Here is an 18437-nt window from a genome sequence, read left to right on the forward strand (position 1 = left end):
CTGGTAAAGCAGGTGCAGCAGACCAGGTTACTGATGCAACAGTGCACAGGTACACAGTATGATTTTGGCATTTAATTCAGGAAAGGGGAATCTGAATAGCAGATTACATTCTAAGAGATGGAATAAGCAACATAATTTGTGTAATTAATACAAACACATAAAGCCAGGGTTTTCACACCCTTGCCAGATGGAAATCTGTCACGCATACTCTATATGTTGCATAGTATGTGCTCTGTTGTGGTGGACTTTAGGGTTGTTCTTTAATGGGGAATTTTAGGATCGCTAGCTAGATGGCTTTTGAGGACATGCCCAGGCTTTCCTGTGGTTAAATTTGTCAGTTGTATTATAAATCTTTGTTTTTTATTAAATTACTCCATTACATTTTTGACGAGGATGGGAAATTCGGATTATTCAGTCTGCTTGACGCTGAGCAGAACAACCCTGTGAAGATACTGATGGGGAGTGCCTGTACTTCCGCTCTCTATATGGTAGAGGAGAGGCACAGAGGACCCCAGCCAAGATTCTCAAGTGGTAGCAATGGACGAGCAATCAAGGCCTAGCTTCTCAGGAGGTGATGCAGGCTGGTTCTTAAGTACAGTGTAGTCCCCGAACCCCCAAAAAGGAATGACCACACACTGTATTACTGTATTACTGAAAACACAGTCTTTATATAATTCATATTCAAAGGTATGTACACAATAACACACTTTGTACTCGGAAATCAACAATGATAAATATATACAATTCTAAAGTGGTACCACCAATGTTGTCAAATCTCATTAAAGTGCATCAACTATATGGTTAAAATGTCACACAGATAAATAATGAGGCAACCAGCAATAGAGATTGGAAGGAACGTAAGGAAACAATAGGCAGAATGCTGGCCCCTACCGATAGACACAGTTCTGTGTTCTGTGTGGAGATCCCCCCACCTGGGCAACCTGTAAAATATAGCACAAGCCCAGTCCATATATTGTTCAATAGCCTTATTTCCTCCTATAATGTTTTACCCCCCAATGTACCTGGTGGAGTAGAGTTCTTCGAAGATGCTTCAGAGGATCCTTCTTGAGTGACTCCCTTTAAAGCAGGAGCCATAGATCGTCGAGAGGTGTCGAAGAGGGGGAACTTGTCGTCGAAGGCGGCGATGAGTAGTTCAAGGGTGCCGAGACCCCGATGTCAATTAAAGCGGTGCTCGTCAGCGACATCCTGTGAGGATGAGGTGTGCGGGGCACCTCGGTGATAGAGTGTTCAGGACCGCAAAGAGTTTCCGATGAGCTGTTGCGAAACGAGGGCATCGAGTCGTCAAAGTCTTTGTGGCCTTCAGGTGGCGGGAAACCCACCGGCGGATTCTCCTCGGCGCGTTGGTCGTCCTCGACTTTCTCCGGCGGGACAAAACGGTCGACATTGCTGGCAAGAGAGTCCTTGGAATCAAATGTTCTTAGGCAAAGGAGCGGGCGGCTCCAGTCGTCGGCAGCACGGCGTCAAGCGGTCCCCACGGCTGGGCAACATAACTTCCACAGGCCTCCAGCGTTTACACAAACCTGCGAACCCTGTTCGACGGCAATGGACTTCGACAGCGGCGAAGTCCAGGTCCTTTGCTTTGTTCTCCTCAGTGGTCCCGTCTCTGGTTGGCAGCCTTTCGAGGGTCTGACTTCCAGGGAGCTTCGGAGAAGGTTAGCGGAACTCGATGGTCCCTCGGAGCACTGCAAGAGGGTGCCTTACCAGGTCATCTCTCGGATCAGTCCTTGACGAGTTCGGCAGCTTTCAGATCAGGTCGAAGCAAATGCAACAGCAAGTCTTCGTCTTCCAGCTGGGCATCGAGGATCAGCAGTTCCAGTTACTCTTAAAGTGTAGACACAGCTTCTGAACAATTTCCAGTGGTGAGAGGTCCCCAGGTCCCCTTGTCTCTCATCCACACTGCTGGGTCACTCTCAGCAGCCAATCATACAGATGGGCATTCATGCAGTCAGTCAGCCAATTAGGCACACAGTGCATTCAGGCCATCCTCTTCCCTCTCAGACACTCACAACAAGGAATGTGAATTGGGACAAGTACTCAGCCATTCAACACTACACACTGCATTCAGGCCAGTTTCGGGCAATGCTGTCTCAGTCTTTGTCTCTCATACCAGAAACCAGACAGCCACAACAAGAAGTGCATATTGGTCACACACTCCATTCACCCAGCTCCCACCCACAGGGCGTACCCACAACATACAGTCACTGGGAAGGCACAAACAACACCATATATGGAACTTCCACCCAACAGCCAGTCAGGGGGAAGGGACAGAGTCAGGGCTTCCCATGACTTTGGAATAACAAGGTAACAGGTAATAGAAAGCAAGAGGCCACGGGGGCTATATTGTTTTCCATCAGGAATCAACTGATTCCAATGGCAGGGCCTGGGGATCCCAAAATGGAGGATACTCAGCGCACCTGTCAAAGTCAGCATGGAGCTGCCACCAGCCCATACCCTGCACTGCGGGCCACCCACAGGTGCCCAAAAACATACACTAGGGGCACAGGGTTGTACCACCACCCATGGGTGCCGTAAGGGTATCCCATGCGTCTGTTCACCAAACCAAAAGAGAGAGAGTCCCACATGAACTCCAGCGCGGAAAATATGACAGAACACACGATAGAAAGGCAGTAAAGGACAAGGATACAGAGGCCCTGTCTCTCCGATGCATTTCCAGCATCACCGTCATTGTGCTGGGCGGTGTTTGGCACAGTCCGTCCAATTTGTTGTCGGTTTAAATGTGTAAAAGACAAAATATACAAATGAATAGGTCCAATGAAGCTAAGCTCATAGCAAATACTCCCCAAAAAATGTAGTCGAACTCTGCATATACAAAGAGGGGATCACTCTTCAGTATAGTATTGTAGAGATAAATCTCACTTTTTTATATATTAACGCTGTGTGAATCAGAGTAAAAATCAACAATTCAGAAAAAGACATCAAAATGGTTTGCTGACACAGAATAACAGAAAACAAAATACATTCAACACACACTATACCAAAACATTTTGGAATAAACTCCAAAATAGTATGTGTGTAACAAAAACCCAAAGATAATTAGGAATTATCAAGAGATTCACATAATATCGTGTGCAAATTCAAAAAGACATTATAAAAACATGTAGAACCATTGTAAAGAACACAAAGATCATCCTGCTTGTGTAAACAGCATAAATCTGCTGTGGGTTAAGGGAGTGGTGCGTCTACAGTAGGTGTTTCAGCCGTTTTTCGGTGGGCTAGGTGTGCCTCATCTTTAACACGGCCTTCATCAGGACGGAGTTCTGTGTAGAGTGATGTCTATGCTGCAGGGAAGGGAGACTATGGTCAGGGAGGAGTATGAGCAAAGAATTATTTGAACTGACTAAATCATACTGTGTGATCAATGTAAAATCAAAAAACACACAGTTTACCTATGAGTAAATGAATTTCACAGGCAAAGTGCTAGAGATGCGTGTGCCGCAAGGGCTCGTCTCTGTATAATCCTGTCGCACAAGACAGAACAAAGACAAAGAAGAAAAAAAAGAAAAAACAAAGGAGAAAAAATGGGGAATGGAGATTAATCAAGTTCCCTCGCTATCATATCCGCAAAACATGTAAAAATACATAAAAGCGGAGTGTCTTACCTCTCAATGGAGGTATCTAAGTCGAAAAACCACATCCAGTGTGGTGTCGCAGCGAAAAACCACGGTTTGTATAGCTAGAGAAAAAAATATATAAACTCAGTGTGAGTGTTGGAAACAACCTGTCTCGCAGAATGTACAGAGTAAATATGACCGTGGTAGCAGGGGTTACCTCTGCAAGTGGCGGAGTATGCAGCGATGTAAGTGCTGGCCCTCCTCTGCTGCTGAGTCAGACAAAAGCTCGGGGGCCTGGCTGCAAAGCGTTAGTAACGCTGTTGCTAGGACCCCGCGGGTATTTATACGGCAGCCATTTTGGAAAAGCGATGGAACGAACGGTGGACAAACAAAAGGAATCCACACATTCCGGGGCGGACTATATCAATGCAATCTATTGTAGGTGTACTACGTGTCAGTGTGCTTCTGAAAAGTGAATTTAGATACTATTGTTTACATACGGTTGTCATGGCACTCAACAGCAATGCTAGGCGGCCCTCAAAAAGGTATGCTAAAAGGCAAACAAAGGGGAGGGGAGGGCCTCACTTGTAAGTATGTTGAGCTGCAGACCAAGTATGGATGAAACACCGATCAGACCACTACAGCACCCCACACCTCCATAATTCAGAATGCAGACTGCGCATAAATGCATATCAAGGCACAATTAGGCGACAAATGAAATGTTAGTGCAGGGTACATTGACAAGAGATGAAACAATGGTTTTTCATTGACCAAAACGCATTAATGTTAACAAAGGATGTACAGTCTCACAAGTGGATGAATATACATTGACTCACTAGCTAAACAGTTGCTATACATGCATCACTTTCAAAAAAAGAAGAAAATGATCACAGTAATCAGCACAATTTCAAGAAATCAGTCTGTGAAGGTTTTCATAGTGAATAGTACCCGGATTTATGAACCCAATGCTCATGTTAGAACGTGTAATATACATGATTACAGGAAAGACTTCCACTCAACTGAAACATTTAACCCAGCCTGTACGGTGTTGAGTCTATGAACCCATCGCTGTTCTAATTCGGTGAGAGTTTTGTTCAAATCCCCCCCACGTGTGGCTGGTTTTACTTTTTGCAAGACAAACCATCTTAGATCAGTGTCACTGTGGTTCTTGTTGACAAAGTGTTCAACTAGGGGCTTATCAGCTATCTTGTTCCTGATAAAGGAACGATGCTCAGAAATGCGCATTTTGATGGCACGTATGGTTTTACCCACATAGATGAGCTTGCAAGGGCATTGTATTATGTATATGACACCCTTCGTGTTACAGTTTGTAAAATCTATCATTGTCCACTTCACTCGTTCATGTTCAAAAGATTTCTTTTGTATGGTCAGGGGGCAAGCCACACAGTGACCACATTTATGGTGACCCACTATAGGGGGTAGGCCCCAAAGTGTATTCTGTACTTGTGGAGGTGGCTCTATAAAAGTGTGTACAAGGGCGTCCCTTAAATTTCTATTTCTCTTAAAGGTGAAACACAGCACATGATGTAAAGTGCCAGGATTTTTTACCAGATGCCAGTTTTTCTTGATCGTTTTCTGAATCAAAAGGCTCAAGGGTCCAAAGGTGGTGACACATACAAGTCTGCCCAAATCTTTTTTCGGTTTGTTCTCCAAACAGATTTCTCTGGGCGTATGTCTGGCTCTTTTTTTGGCTTGATTGATTGCCTTTTTTGGCTAACCTCTCTCTGCAAGTCGTTCGGATAATCCCTCTGCATGTTGGTGGAATTTTTCCAGATCTGAACAATTCCTACGGATACGCAAGAATTGCCCATAAGGTAAATTGTATTTTAAACCCATCGGGTGATAACTTTGGAAATGCAACAAACTGTTTCGGTCTGTGGGTTTTCGAAATAACTTCATCTTTAGTCGGTCTACGGTCTTGCAGATATGTAGATCCAGGAAATCTATTTGGTGGTGGTCCCAGTGCATTGTAAACTTAATGTGAGTATTCCTTGAGTTAATCCAACTGTGAAACTGTTGTAGTTCAAGAGGTGTTCGCTGCCATATGATGATCACATCGTCAATATACCTCTTCCAAAGTGAGATGTTTCCAAGGAAAGGGTTCTCAGAAGTGAGGACATGATTCTCGTCATATCTGGACATGTATAAATTTGCGATGTCCGGGGCGAAAGTAGCACCCATACTCACACCTTTAGTTTGCTTGTAAATTTGATTCTTGAAAATGAAGAAATTTTCAGCCATCGCCAGTCTTGTGCACTCAAGGATGAAGTTTGTGGGGGTCGAGTCAGGGTCTTCTCTGGTGTTCAGAATGTCACGAATGGCTTCTAGGCCTTCTTGTTGAGGTATAGATGTATATAGGGCCTAGACATCCATTGTGACGAGGAGGCTATCAGTGGTAATGAGGACCTCGTCAAGTAGATTAATTGTGTTCGTTGAATCCTTTAGATAGGAGGGCATTCTGATTACAAAAGGTTTCAGAAAATAGTCTGTATAAAAAGACAACGGTTCTAAGAGGGAGCCACAAGCAGATACTATCGGCCTTCCGGGTGGTTTTTCTGAGTTTTTATGCATTTTAGGGAGGATATAGAAAGCTGGGATACGTGGATTAGTCTTGTTTAAGAACATCTTTTCGTCTTCACATATCCAACCTTCCGTAAGAGCGTGTTGAGTGAGGCTAGCAATTTCCTCTTGGAGGTCCTTTGTGGGGTTGTGTTCTAAAGGTAAATAAGCTTCTCAATCACTCAATAATCATAGGCACTCTATGTTATAATCCGCGGTGTCCCAAACAACAATGCTGCCACCTTTATCTGCGGGCTTGATTGTTATCGATCTGTCGGTTTCCAGACTTCTCATGGCAGTCCTCTCTTCTCTGTCAAGGTTATCTCTGTAAAAATGTTCTTTTTTGAAACCGGCCATTATGGTCTTGGTGACCACCTTCTCAAAAGTTATAATCTCCCCTGGGGTCGAGCCCAGTGGAGGATAGAACTTAGATTGTTCCTTTAGACCTGTAGTGTTGTCTGACTTTCTCCGTGGTTGTTGTTGTTCAGCCTCTTTGCACGTAGGTAAGTAAATTTCAAAAAAATGTTTCAATCTTATATTCCTGAAGAATTTCCGTAGTTCTAACTCGAACTCAAAGGGTCGTGCCCTTTGGGCCGGAACGAAAGATAAACCCTTTCCGAGGAGCCTTAACTCTGGTGTGGTCATCACACGGGAGGATAGGACGAAGACTGGTATCCCTGGTTCTGTCCTTGGTTTTGATACCATTGCACGTTCTCATCCGCTGCATGTGTATCCTGTACAGATGGGATCTTAATTTCTTTATTGGTTTCTCACAATAACCATGTAAACGTGCATTTAAGGTTGTTTGGCATTTGTTGCAGAGTTCCTGAAAGGGGAGATTACCTGCAGGTTTACCCACATTGACTTGCTTATTCAGCTGAATGGGAAGTGGAAGGGGCAGATATATGAGTTTGGATACTCTGTTTTGTCCTTGTGCCAGGTGCTGCATTTTCCAAGTTGCACATTACTGTTGAACCGTTAGGTCCTTTTTAAATAAGGAACCGCACCATTACATGGATGGGGTTGCAGAATAGCTCTCACACCAATAAGCAGACCAACTCAGGAAGTTGGCAAACAATAACTGTTTTATTTTAAATTGTCTAAAACAGGGAGTAAAACAGACATCAACCGACGTCTCACAGCATAATCTCGAAGCATCATATGAAAAAACATCTTTTGATTGCATAACCTCATCATAAGTGACGTCACACTACATGGCAAACTAAGAAAGAGTGCTTGGGATTATAATAGGTCAAAGGAGAACATCTAAGTATATATGTAGCATAGGATTGTGATTGGGTTTGGATTGGAAGGTGGACAATTTATGCACACCCTTTGTGCAAGTCATCCTCAATATTTGTTAGATACACGACACATCATTGGCTCTTAAAGTATAGGGCATGCCTGTACCCTTCTGGAACATTTGGCTTGCTAGCAGGATACAAGCTGGTACCCCAGGTGTTTGTGGCCTCCCCACCCAATTTGCCCACCATCCATCATCACGCATGCCGTCCGCCATTCGTATTGTAGTATCACTGCACCTGAGAATAGAAGGGAGTGTGAGCATGTTATTATCTTCCGTCTCGATGTAGCTTGCTCATTTTCTATTTCCATCCATCCCACGTGACAGGAGACCGCCTTGCTTCTCATGTTCACTGTATCTCCTTGAATATATAATCAGTTCTTGGCTGCCCCAACCCTTGACACTGGGCCAGACAGCCTTCCTCGATCCTTCCTTGATTTCCAGCTGCTTTTCTGCTGTACCACACTTTCAGCCCTTCTCTTTCATGGGTCCTGGCTTACTAAAGTTGTGAGATCAAACATCCAGACTCTATACGTATATATATATTGGCAGCACCGCCTGCAGTCTATTCCCTACGTATAGCCAACCTTCAAGATTACTTAGTCTAGTTGCATTACAGCATCTGTACAGATATGAAATAACTTCTATTTTCTTCAGTATTGCACAAGCAATCTTCATTTCGCACATAATATTTTACTCGATTCTTTATCTTGTCATCAGTTTTCATAAGGTTTATGCATTCTATTCCATGATCATCCTTCGTAGTGCGTCACTCTCATTTCTTGCGACGTTGCCATCCTCTTGTATTGATCGCTTCACACTTCTTCAGGAACCTCCCCTAGGAGACTGTCATCTCTCTGCAGTTACATTATGTAGGGCTTTCTCAATGGATACCTTGTTTCGCAAATTCTTCGTGGGATAGGTACCATTACTGGCGATGTGCATGTCACAATTTCCAGCTTGAAACATATAGGCATTTGGCTCCTCCTCTACACTGTGCATGGAATTATGCAGGCATGCTTTGCCTAGTTTAATGTATGTGTCTAATGATGTTATCACAAGATGTTTGAGATATTAAACATTATTTGAACTTTACCCTTTGTAGAGCATAGACAGAATAATGAGATGGGGTTTGGAGCAAGACATTCCTGAGGAGAAAGCATTTGTCTAGCATAGCATTCATTTGTCTCCATAGCACTTATTCACAAATGATCTTTGCTTCACCAGTGTGGGGTTGCATCATCTGAGGTTATATTTTAAGATATTTTACCAAAGTGCTTCCAGGCATTATGGATAAACCGTTATCAACTGAAATCTGTTTATTTAGACGAAGGGATTATCATTTTCCTTCCAAAAAAAACAATGCACATTTTAGAATTACATTGGTTCTAGACAATCCAACAGGAATTCATTTGGGAGGCACCTTCCATTAGTAGTCCTGAATGTTTGCTGTACTAGGTAGGATTCTAGCAAATATGTAGCTAGATTGCCAATCCAAAAGCTTGTTTACACTTTCTAGTGAACTATTGAACAGGGTCACTTTCTAAACTCTCCCCCCAGTGCTTCGAAAGATGAACTTAACTATAGCAGACTACTTGTAATTCCACACCAGACTTTCCTCCACCCTAAACTACTGGATTAATAAGGTCAGATGTGTCAGCTGACAGTTCGTTGGTGAGTACAAAGCCACCAGCACCATTTTTAGAATTTATCTTAAACCTCTGGCAATTGCTCTGGGCAATCCTAGGCCCATCAGGCATGGGACCAACCTCTGGACATACCTGTCCCACTCAGGGTGTCAAAGCATAAACAGAGAGGTGATAACAGAGAGGTGATGACTGGAAGCTTTAGAATGAATCTTAAACCTCTGGCAATTGCTCTGGGTAAACCTCCAGACCATCGTTCTTTACCTGCCAAGCTATTACAGAAAAGAAAAAGACATATGCAAATCAGGCATGGACCCAACCCCAAAGTGGCAGTCCAGCGCAAACTGCTAAATCATATCCCTTCTACACAAGACCATAAGCATTCCCAGGCATGTTCCGGCATCATCAGTGAGGAGTAGCTTGGGTCTCTAGGCTCAGCATGCTCAGGGCCCACATCTGGGCATCCCCGCCCCACACAGGGTGACAAAGTAAAAAGAAAGAGGTGACGGCTGGAGGGTTTAGAATTAATCTTAAATCTCTGGCAATTGCCGGGACAACCCTTGAGAGCATCATTCTTCGCTTGCCAAGCCATTACAGAATGGGGAAAGACCATATGCAAATCAGGAATGGGTCTGGGTCCCCTTGCCTTCCCCAGCCCCTCACCCTCCTCCTCCCTCCTTCTCCTCCTTTTCCTCTGTCACACCTGAAGAAGTTACCAGAGTTGTCCACTCCAAGAATCCAAGAAGTTCTCTTCTAAATAGGTTTCCCCTTGCTCATCCAGAACCATCAAGGATAACATTGGCTCCCTTGCTCCCTCACTCGCTGATTTCTGCAATCACTCTTTTGACACTGGATATTTCCCTTCATCCCTCAAGCACTCCCTCATGTGCCTACTCCTGAAAAAACCTTCAGCAGACCCTAGCTGACTTGCCAACTACTGCCATTTTTCTGTCACCCCCTTCCTGGGGAAGCTGTTGGAGAAGTTGGCATTGCCCCGCTCAACTCACACACCGAACTTGGTGGTCTCCACGACCATCAGTGTGGTTTCTGAGCTCCAGAGACAAGGAAACTGCTCTCTGAACACCTGTGAAGAACTGCTCACATCTCTGCACTCCAGCTCCCCTGCTGTCCTCATCCTTCTCAATCTCTCCTCTGCCTTTGATGCAGTCAACCATTCCATCCTCATACAAAGGCTCCATAATGCCCTTGGTATCTCGGAATGGGCACTGGACTGGATCACATCCTTCCTTACTGACTGCTCTTCCGAAGTCAGCTTGGGCACTTTCTCCTCTAAGCCCGGCTCCAGCAGTGAGGCAAGGGGGGGCAGGGCCCCCAGAGACAGCCTCTGGCCCCCCCTAGAAAGAAGGCCATGTCAGGGTTTGTTATACACCATTGGTAACCGAGGGAGTGGGGGGCGGATGTCACACTAAACATTCAGCAGTAACCTCAGAGACATCTTTCTGAGAGGCTGAATTTCAGGAGGCCCAGCCAGGATTTGTTTTCTTGCCTTAGATAAAGATTTATGACCCACAGCCATGCAAGTACAACTGACCAGGGAGATGGAGGGCCAGTCAAACCTCTAAGTGAGGTAGCACACTTATTCAAGCAGACTGCCTACAACTATTTTCTCAAACCTAAAATCACAATGTTGGTTTCTGTAATTTAAAGTATGTTTATTCTTTGTGGGAATATAGTGGTTTTTCACATCACGCTTAATAAAATGGATAACTATATCAAACAATAAATGACAGGTAAAGTTGCTTGAACACAGATTTCTGCAGAAGGTGCGTCAGCTGACTGGGGACCCTTACAAATTCCATTCAAAATATAAACTACTTGAGTATACGTGAAAAGATAAGGTTGTTAGTAACAACAATGTAATTCTGTGGGGGAGAGTGTAGTAAAATCAAAAAGTGATAGATGCAAGGCTTTGGATGAAACATTTCCACTACCGTTGCTCTTCGCAACATTCCATGCCATAATTCTGTAGTATGTCTGTGTGATTAGAGAAGGGGACAAGCCATTAGCAAATGACTTTGGTGCTGCTACCAAAAGGTGCAGTTCAATCTGAATTGCCAGGCCATGTTCCCTCTCCACTGAAACACAAGAAACTAGACGCATTTTTAGGTCCTGTGGTCTAGCAGTTTGGGAATGGCTTCTGACATTAGTGACAGGGCTAAGGCTGATATGAAAACAACGGTATGGAAGGCTGGCCAGAGCAATGATGGGGGTTCTAATTGATTCAGAGACTTTTTACCTATTAGATACAACCGGAACGCATGCTGTGGAACACAGATAGGATGGCAATAAAATGTGAGGAGAATCACACATCCTATGGGTGTGTCTGGTCATTTACCTACCTAACGACTAGCCATGGCTATTTCAATGCCTCACCACCAAAACCTAACCTTTCTAGAACTCTTTGAGCAAGCTCTATCACAAAGTAGCACCAAACGTGTTGTTGTATAGGGCCTGCCAGTGTTATATCTAAGCATTCTTTGGAGTGTTTAATTACTTAATGCCTCTGTAAATGAGCTACTGGTGTAGTACAATTCTCTTTATGTTTTCAGCCAGTTGATTTTATAAGCAATATATTTGTCAATGCCTCTGTGACTTGCACTGAAGTTCTGTCTTAAACAAGCAATCACAAACCCAGCAGTTTTGGCTTGCGTATAGGTATTAGCAGTCATTTGCCAGGCAATACAATCATATACCCAGTTACTGGCACCATTTTCCAGCTGTTCCCAATTTATGGTCAGGTGGTACCCTTATAGCAGAGCTTGACAAATGCCTATCCATGCCTAATCAAAAGCCAAAGCGGTGGGCTTTGCCAATGCATGTTGGCTTTTGTTTGACTCCCTAAGTGAATGTGTATATGCCAAGATGTGGGTGTCTTGCTTGCTACGCCTATGGAATCAAGCTGCACCTCACTGAGCTGGTGCAACAAGGTCCTACCTGAAAATAAGGATAGGTTGGCAAGTATTGACCAGTTTCAGATCATCTCATGCATACTTACCAGTGGGGCTCTGACCTAAATAGAATGTACCTTTGTTTGGAAGCCTAGTCTACTCTAATTGAACATTTAATGATTCAAACTGATAAGTAATGACAGAATGTGTGTTGTGGGGTTTGTTGGGAAAGTATGATGCTAATCCTGGGTGCCGGGTGTTTAGGCAGTGCCGGAAATGAAACATGAACACCTGTAAAATAACAAAAAGAAGAGCGTTTTCTATAATGTTGCGGGCAAAGTATAAAAGGTGTACATCATTTATAAATAAAAGCAGTATTTAACTATTTTCTAAAGAGTGCAATAAGAGGTGGATTTAACTATTTGGACAACTGACAAATGCCAATGCCCCCGCCCCCTGCTCTACTCTCTCCCCTCAAATACAAACAGCCAGGGCTGATCAGGCCCACCCAGTGAGATCTTATCTTTTTAACCTGTCTCAGAGACAGTTTATTTACAACAGGAAGTGATTAGAGATGGGAAAAGGTAAAAAAGGCAGTGACCATTTCTGTGGCACATTAAAAAAAATATATAGGTTTTTAAGAAGCTATTTAAGTGTGATTGTTGGGTGATTAGTAAGTAAGGGGCTACAGAACAAGCTATGTGAAACAATAACCTTGTCATGCATTTCATTTCACTTTGTGTCTGTATAAGATATTTTGTAAGTTCTCATTAATTGCTATGCTGCAGCTTGTAGGCTTCCATTCAGGATGGGTAAAATAAAGTTACAGTCATAGGGGATCTTTTTCCAGGTCAAGCGGAGCAGAAGCAGTGGTGATAAATGCATGTAGCTCCACTTTTTATGAGCTGCAGTATTTTGAAGGATTTGACAGGTGAAGTTGGAGAGCAGATCAGACTTAACAAGGTTCCCCTGCCAAATCAGACTAGTATTCCACCAGCATGTATTTATACGTTGGCAGAAAACCAATAGATTTCTACAGGACCTGCGTGACTTATACACCTTGAATAAAAGCAAGCAGAGTCCAAAGGAATCCATTGTGGATGGCTCCCACAATCGTTAATTGTGGAAGTGATTTATACTTTTCTAGACACGTAGTGGTAAAGTAAAGAGCAAAAGGTTTATTTTCGCCCGTGTTTTACTCTTTACTCATCCAGCAATTGGTGGAAACAATTACAATTAATGAATGGCCCCTTTTGCAAAAAAGTGCAAACATGAGAATTTCTGATTTGTGCAATTAAGGATTGAAAACAAAATGCCCCCCACCCCCTAATCTTTTCATCAACATGTTTCTACAAATATGAACACATTGTCAGGTTGGTGTATCATGTGACTTGTGCATTTAAAGTAATCTGTGTAAAATGTAGTATTATTTAGATATTCAAAGCCAAACTTCAACAACTATTTGTACCAATTTGAGTTCAGAAGATGTGTGGTCAAGTAGCTACATTTCCAGATAGGCTCAAATTATGGCTTTAACACTTGACCAAAGTGTGTGATCCTGTGCATATATTTTAATTTCACTATGCCTTATCTGTTAAAATGAGGTGCCCCTATAAGTGATTCAGTTTGCATTATAAGCTATTCCAAAAAGCCTCACTCATGGTTAAATTGTGTCATTCAATAGGAAATCAAAGTAAACACATCAAACAAAGAGTCATCATGGACAATTGCATATTATATAACCAGTATGTAAACAGTATGTACCAAACTATGATGTACAGGGGCACTCCCCACCAGGAGCGATACCAGGCGTCCACAAACCCCTCAACCAGCACTGTCTGCCTCCTGATGAAGCCCTTACAGACTTAGCACTCCCTTGCAATCTGAACTCAATTAAGATGTGCTGCAAAAATGTAACATAAAATAACATTTTGTGTTTAAAATTTAATTTTGGACATGAACCATTAATGGGAGACATTCAGAGTGGGTCTACTCTAGGGGTTCAGCTGAGAAGGAGGGGGGGTTGTGGAATGTGTGGGTGAAGGGAGGATTGTATACATGTGTATGTTATTGGAGGATATGGTGTTGTGCTTGAAATATTGTTAAGATCAACAAGACTACCTGTATTGATTGGACATGGTATGTTCTGTTCTTGAAATTTAAAGAAGTTTGAAAAATGTAATTTTGTAGGAAACAAAATCTCCTATTGCTTGCTTCAGTATTATGTGTGGGCGGGTCTATCTTTCACCACAAGATGGAGGGACCACAAACATCTCTTCTGGGGCCTGCTGGGAGTAGCCACAGTGCTCAGGGAGATATTGTTGGGCGGACACCATCTGAGATGGTACATCGACTGGGGACCTCACTGCTCAACCCTCTCAGAGGAGGAGGAGGAGGAGGCAGCATGGCATGCTGGGTGCTGGTGTGAATGGGTGGGAGGGGAGGTAAATGGGAACGTGGTTTTGGCAGCTGAGGGAAGGTGACTGGATGGTGAAAGGTGAAGGAGGATCAGATATAACAGAAAGGGGAGAGCGGATGGGAAGGGAACATAGGTAGATTGATGTTGCAACACTATTTTCTTATCTTTTGCTATGTACAGTTTATCTGGGAAGGCATTTTTTGCTGGATCATGGATCTGGGAAATTTGGATCAATGGCAGCACTTTGTTGAGGGTACTCGTAGACCCACACCCAATGGAATGTCGGCCCCCCTGATCACAACCCTGGCCCACCCAGTTGAAAATTCCTAGAGCTGGGAATCACGTCTCCTACTTACTTCTCCACCTGTGGTGTCCTCCAGGGTTCTATTCTCTCCCCTTGGCTCTTCAACATCTACCTTGCTCTGCCTGCATGCCTCATCTCCTTCTTCTCCTCCAACTTCCAGTGTTACGCAGATGACGCACAGCTCTTTTTCAAACATCCTGCTGACCCTCTTGCACCCTCCATCATCCCTGACTGCCTATCTGCAATCCGGTCCTTGTGCACCTCCAACAATCTCTGCCTCAATGCCTGTAAAATGTAGATCCTTCCCATTAGGACCCCTGCTCCCTCCTTTTTCACTTCACCCTGGTCTTCCTCCTTGGGCTCTCCCCATACTCCTTCTTCTAAAGCCAGAAACCTTGGAGTCATCTTGGACTCCTCTCACTCATTCACCCCTCATACTCAGGACATTGCAAAGAAGTCCCGCTTTCAGCTCTTCCTTCTCAAAGGAACTCTCCCTTTTCTCTCTTTCCCCCAGAACTCAATGTCACCCAAGCCCTGGTTCTCTCTAGGCTTGACTGTTGCAATAGCCTCCTCCTGAATCTACCTTCCTCCACTCTGCGATAGCTCCAGCTAATCCAGAATAGGGCTGCAAGACTTATCCTTGGCCTTAAGCCCAGGGACTGCATCTCTCCTGCCTTAAAAAGTCTTCATTGGCTCCCAATTGTTGCACAGATTCAATTAATATCCCTCTGCATCATCCACAAGGCTGTGAGGGCCCAGGGACTGTGTGAAAAGCACTCCCACAGTTGCTGTGATTGGTGTCCGGGACTCTTATGCATCTTTGGGGTCCCTGACCTCCCAAACCCAATCTGCCCAGCTCCTGTCTACCCTCAACACCTGCCTTGGCACACCATCTGCCTTGGAGGTACGCACTTAATCCTAATGTGTCCCCTGGACATGTAGCACTCAGAAACCCAAGCACTTCACCTCTGCTCACCCATGAGCCCAGTCTCCCTAGCACGTATGCCTTCTGCCCTTTTCCTTGCTGCACTTGCACATTCTGAATACTCACAAGCCATAGTAGGTTCATTGCGTTCTCCTTTTTCCTTCCACGGCTCTTATTAATTGTTGTGTTTTGTAATGTATTTCACTCCCTCATTCCCTCCCCTCGCCCTGCTGTCGATTTGAAACAGTATTGCACTTGCTGTATACGCGCCTAGTAATCAAACAATAAATAAATAAATAAAGATGCAGTCCAGCCCAAAATAGTAGGTTATATCCCTTCTGCACGAGACTGCAAGCATCCCCAGATATGATTCAGTCTCATTACCTGCCAAGCCATTAAAGAAGGGGACAGACCATATGCAAATCAGGCTTGGTCCTACCCCAAAAGGGGCACACCAGCCCAAACTGCTACGTCATATCCCTTCTGCACAAGACCACAAGCATCCCCAGCCTTCTTGGGCCTCATCAGTGAGGAGTATCTTGAGTCGCTAGGACCATTAAGCATGGGAGCCATGTCTGGGCATACCTGCCCCACAGTGGTGACTATAGCAAAAATAAGAGGCAAAGGCTGGAAGGTTTAGAATTAATCATAACCTCTGTCATTGCTCTGGCCACCCTCCAGAGGAGTGTGTATCACCTACAAAGCAATTACAGTAGGGGAAAGAGCAAATGCAAATCAGAGTTGGTCCCAAGCCAAAAGGGGCTGTTCAACCAAACTGCTAGGTCAAATCACTTTTACCACAAACATCCAAGACATGTTTCCACCGTGTTGGGTTTCAGCATTGAAGATTAATTCCGGTCTCTATGCTTAGCAGGCACGTGACCCACGTCTTTGCATACCTGTTCCATCCGGAAGGTTTCAAATCAATCTTAACCTCTGGCATTGCTCTGGGCAATCGTTCTTCACCTGCCAAGCCATTACAGAAGCGGAAAGAACATATGCAAATAAGGTTTTTCCCCTTTCTTCTACCATCCTATCTTTTTATCTTAACTATCACTTCTACAATGATGATTCCCAAATCTGTCTCTTATTTCTGCCTTCCAAAGGTCAACTTCACGCTAATATCTCTGAACGTGTCTCCACTGTCCAACACTGGGTGCTAGTCAATATCCTACATCTCAACTCCTTAAAAAACAGAAATCATTGTTTTTTTTCTACACCCTCCAATAACAACTTTCCGCAACTGCTTAGCATTGCATTTGCTCCCAATTCTTTTCCCCTCTCTTCTTTTGCCTATAACCTTGGTGCCATTTTTGACCATTCACTTTCATTCGCTAACCACATTTTCTCTTTACCTTGCACCTATGGCTTTCACCTTTTCAGCATTCATAAAATGTGCCCTTTCCACCAATGTTCTGCCAGTAGGATTCTCATTCTAGCAAGTATTGTTTCCCTCCTTCACTACTGCTGCTTTCTTCTTTTTGGTCCCCCTTTGCACACTCGCTCTGCGCCACTCTATTTTCATATCTGCTATTCATGTGTTTTTCCTGCTCTCTCCCGTTTTCATATCTCTCCTCCTATTATTGTTCTGTACTGGCCTTCTTCCTCTCCCTCAATTTAGTATCAATGGCTTTGCACATGTTTAAATGTCCCCACTGTCTTGCACTGTCACATCTATATTCTTGTGTCTCGGTCCAAGTACTTCACTTGCAAATGTTTGTCAACTTTTCTCTTTCAATAAACTGTTCACAGACTAATTATTCCTAGTCCCCGTCATGTTCTTTATCATTTTAAGCCCCTAAACTCTATGTAATGTTCTTCACGACTCGTTATGCTCGTTATGCTCTAACCCCATCTAGCTAGCCTATGCATGCTTTGTGAACAAACTCCTCTTTTGCCATCCCTAATATTGGGTCTCACTTAGAAGGTCAGACCTTTTCCTTCTATGAACAGTTTTGAACAGAAAGAGAGGGGGCTGAAGTGTTTATCCTTCTGTCATGTTCTGTCTAATAATGTGGCTCACTGTCATGCATGGATATCCGTCCGTTTCTGACAGACAAGTCAGCGCTGTACTCCATGTGTGACAGAAGGGGAGGGAGTGTATTTGACAGAAGGAGTGGGTAGGATTGGGACACTGCTCCCCCCACTCTTGACACTCCCCGCTACCCTAATTCTGCATATTTAATATCATATATGAAACATGGGCAAGAGACTGTGATTGGGTGACAGCTAATTTTAAGGTGTGCACAAAATGCACTCTATGCCCACCCACCCCACCTGGCACATGCTTTCTCAGAGGGCCCTTTGTTTGTGTGTCATAACCTCAAACTAAGGTGTGCTGCCTTGCTCCTAGTGTATAGCTTCAGAGGGGGACATCACAGTATGAGGCCAGTCTGTCTGTGACAAATTTGATTCTGCTTTGCAGGAGTACAAGAATGAGTAGAGGGATAATGGCCCACTCAACCCTCACATTTCCACATACCAACACACAATGCAACCATAAAGGTAAAACAGGGACAGTTAAGAGATATACCTCCTTTGCCTTTTGTGCTAACACAGGCCGAGGGAAGACTATAGTCCTAAGAGGGGTCTAAAGGTTAACCAGTAGTGACCCAAACAACACAGTATCACAGTGCAAAATAAGAGAAATGCCCAATCAAGGTTCTGTAAAAATGCAAACACTTTAATTAAACACACCATCTGCTTGTAGAACAAAAAGATATTACTATGCAACAACCCACCCCAAAGGAAAGAACAG

Source organism: Ambystoma mexicanum, chromosome 8, assembly GCF_040938575.1.
Source record: "Ambystoma mexicanum isolate Mex_15411 chromosome 8, UKY_AmexF1_1, whole genome shotgun sequence".
Lineage (NCBI taxonomy): Eukaryota > Metazoa > Chordata > Amphibia > Caudata > Ambystomatidae > Ambystoma > Ambystoma mexicanum.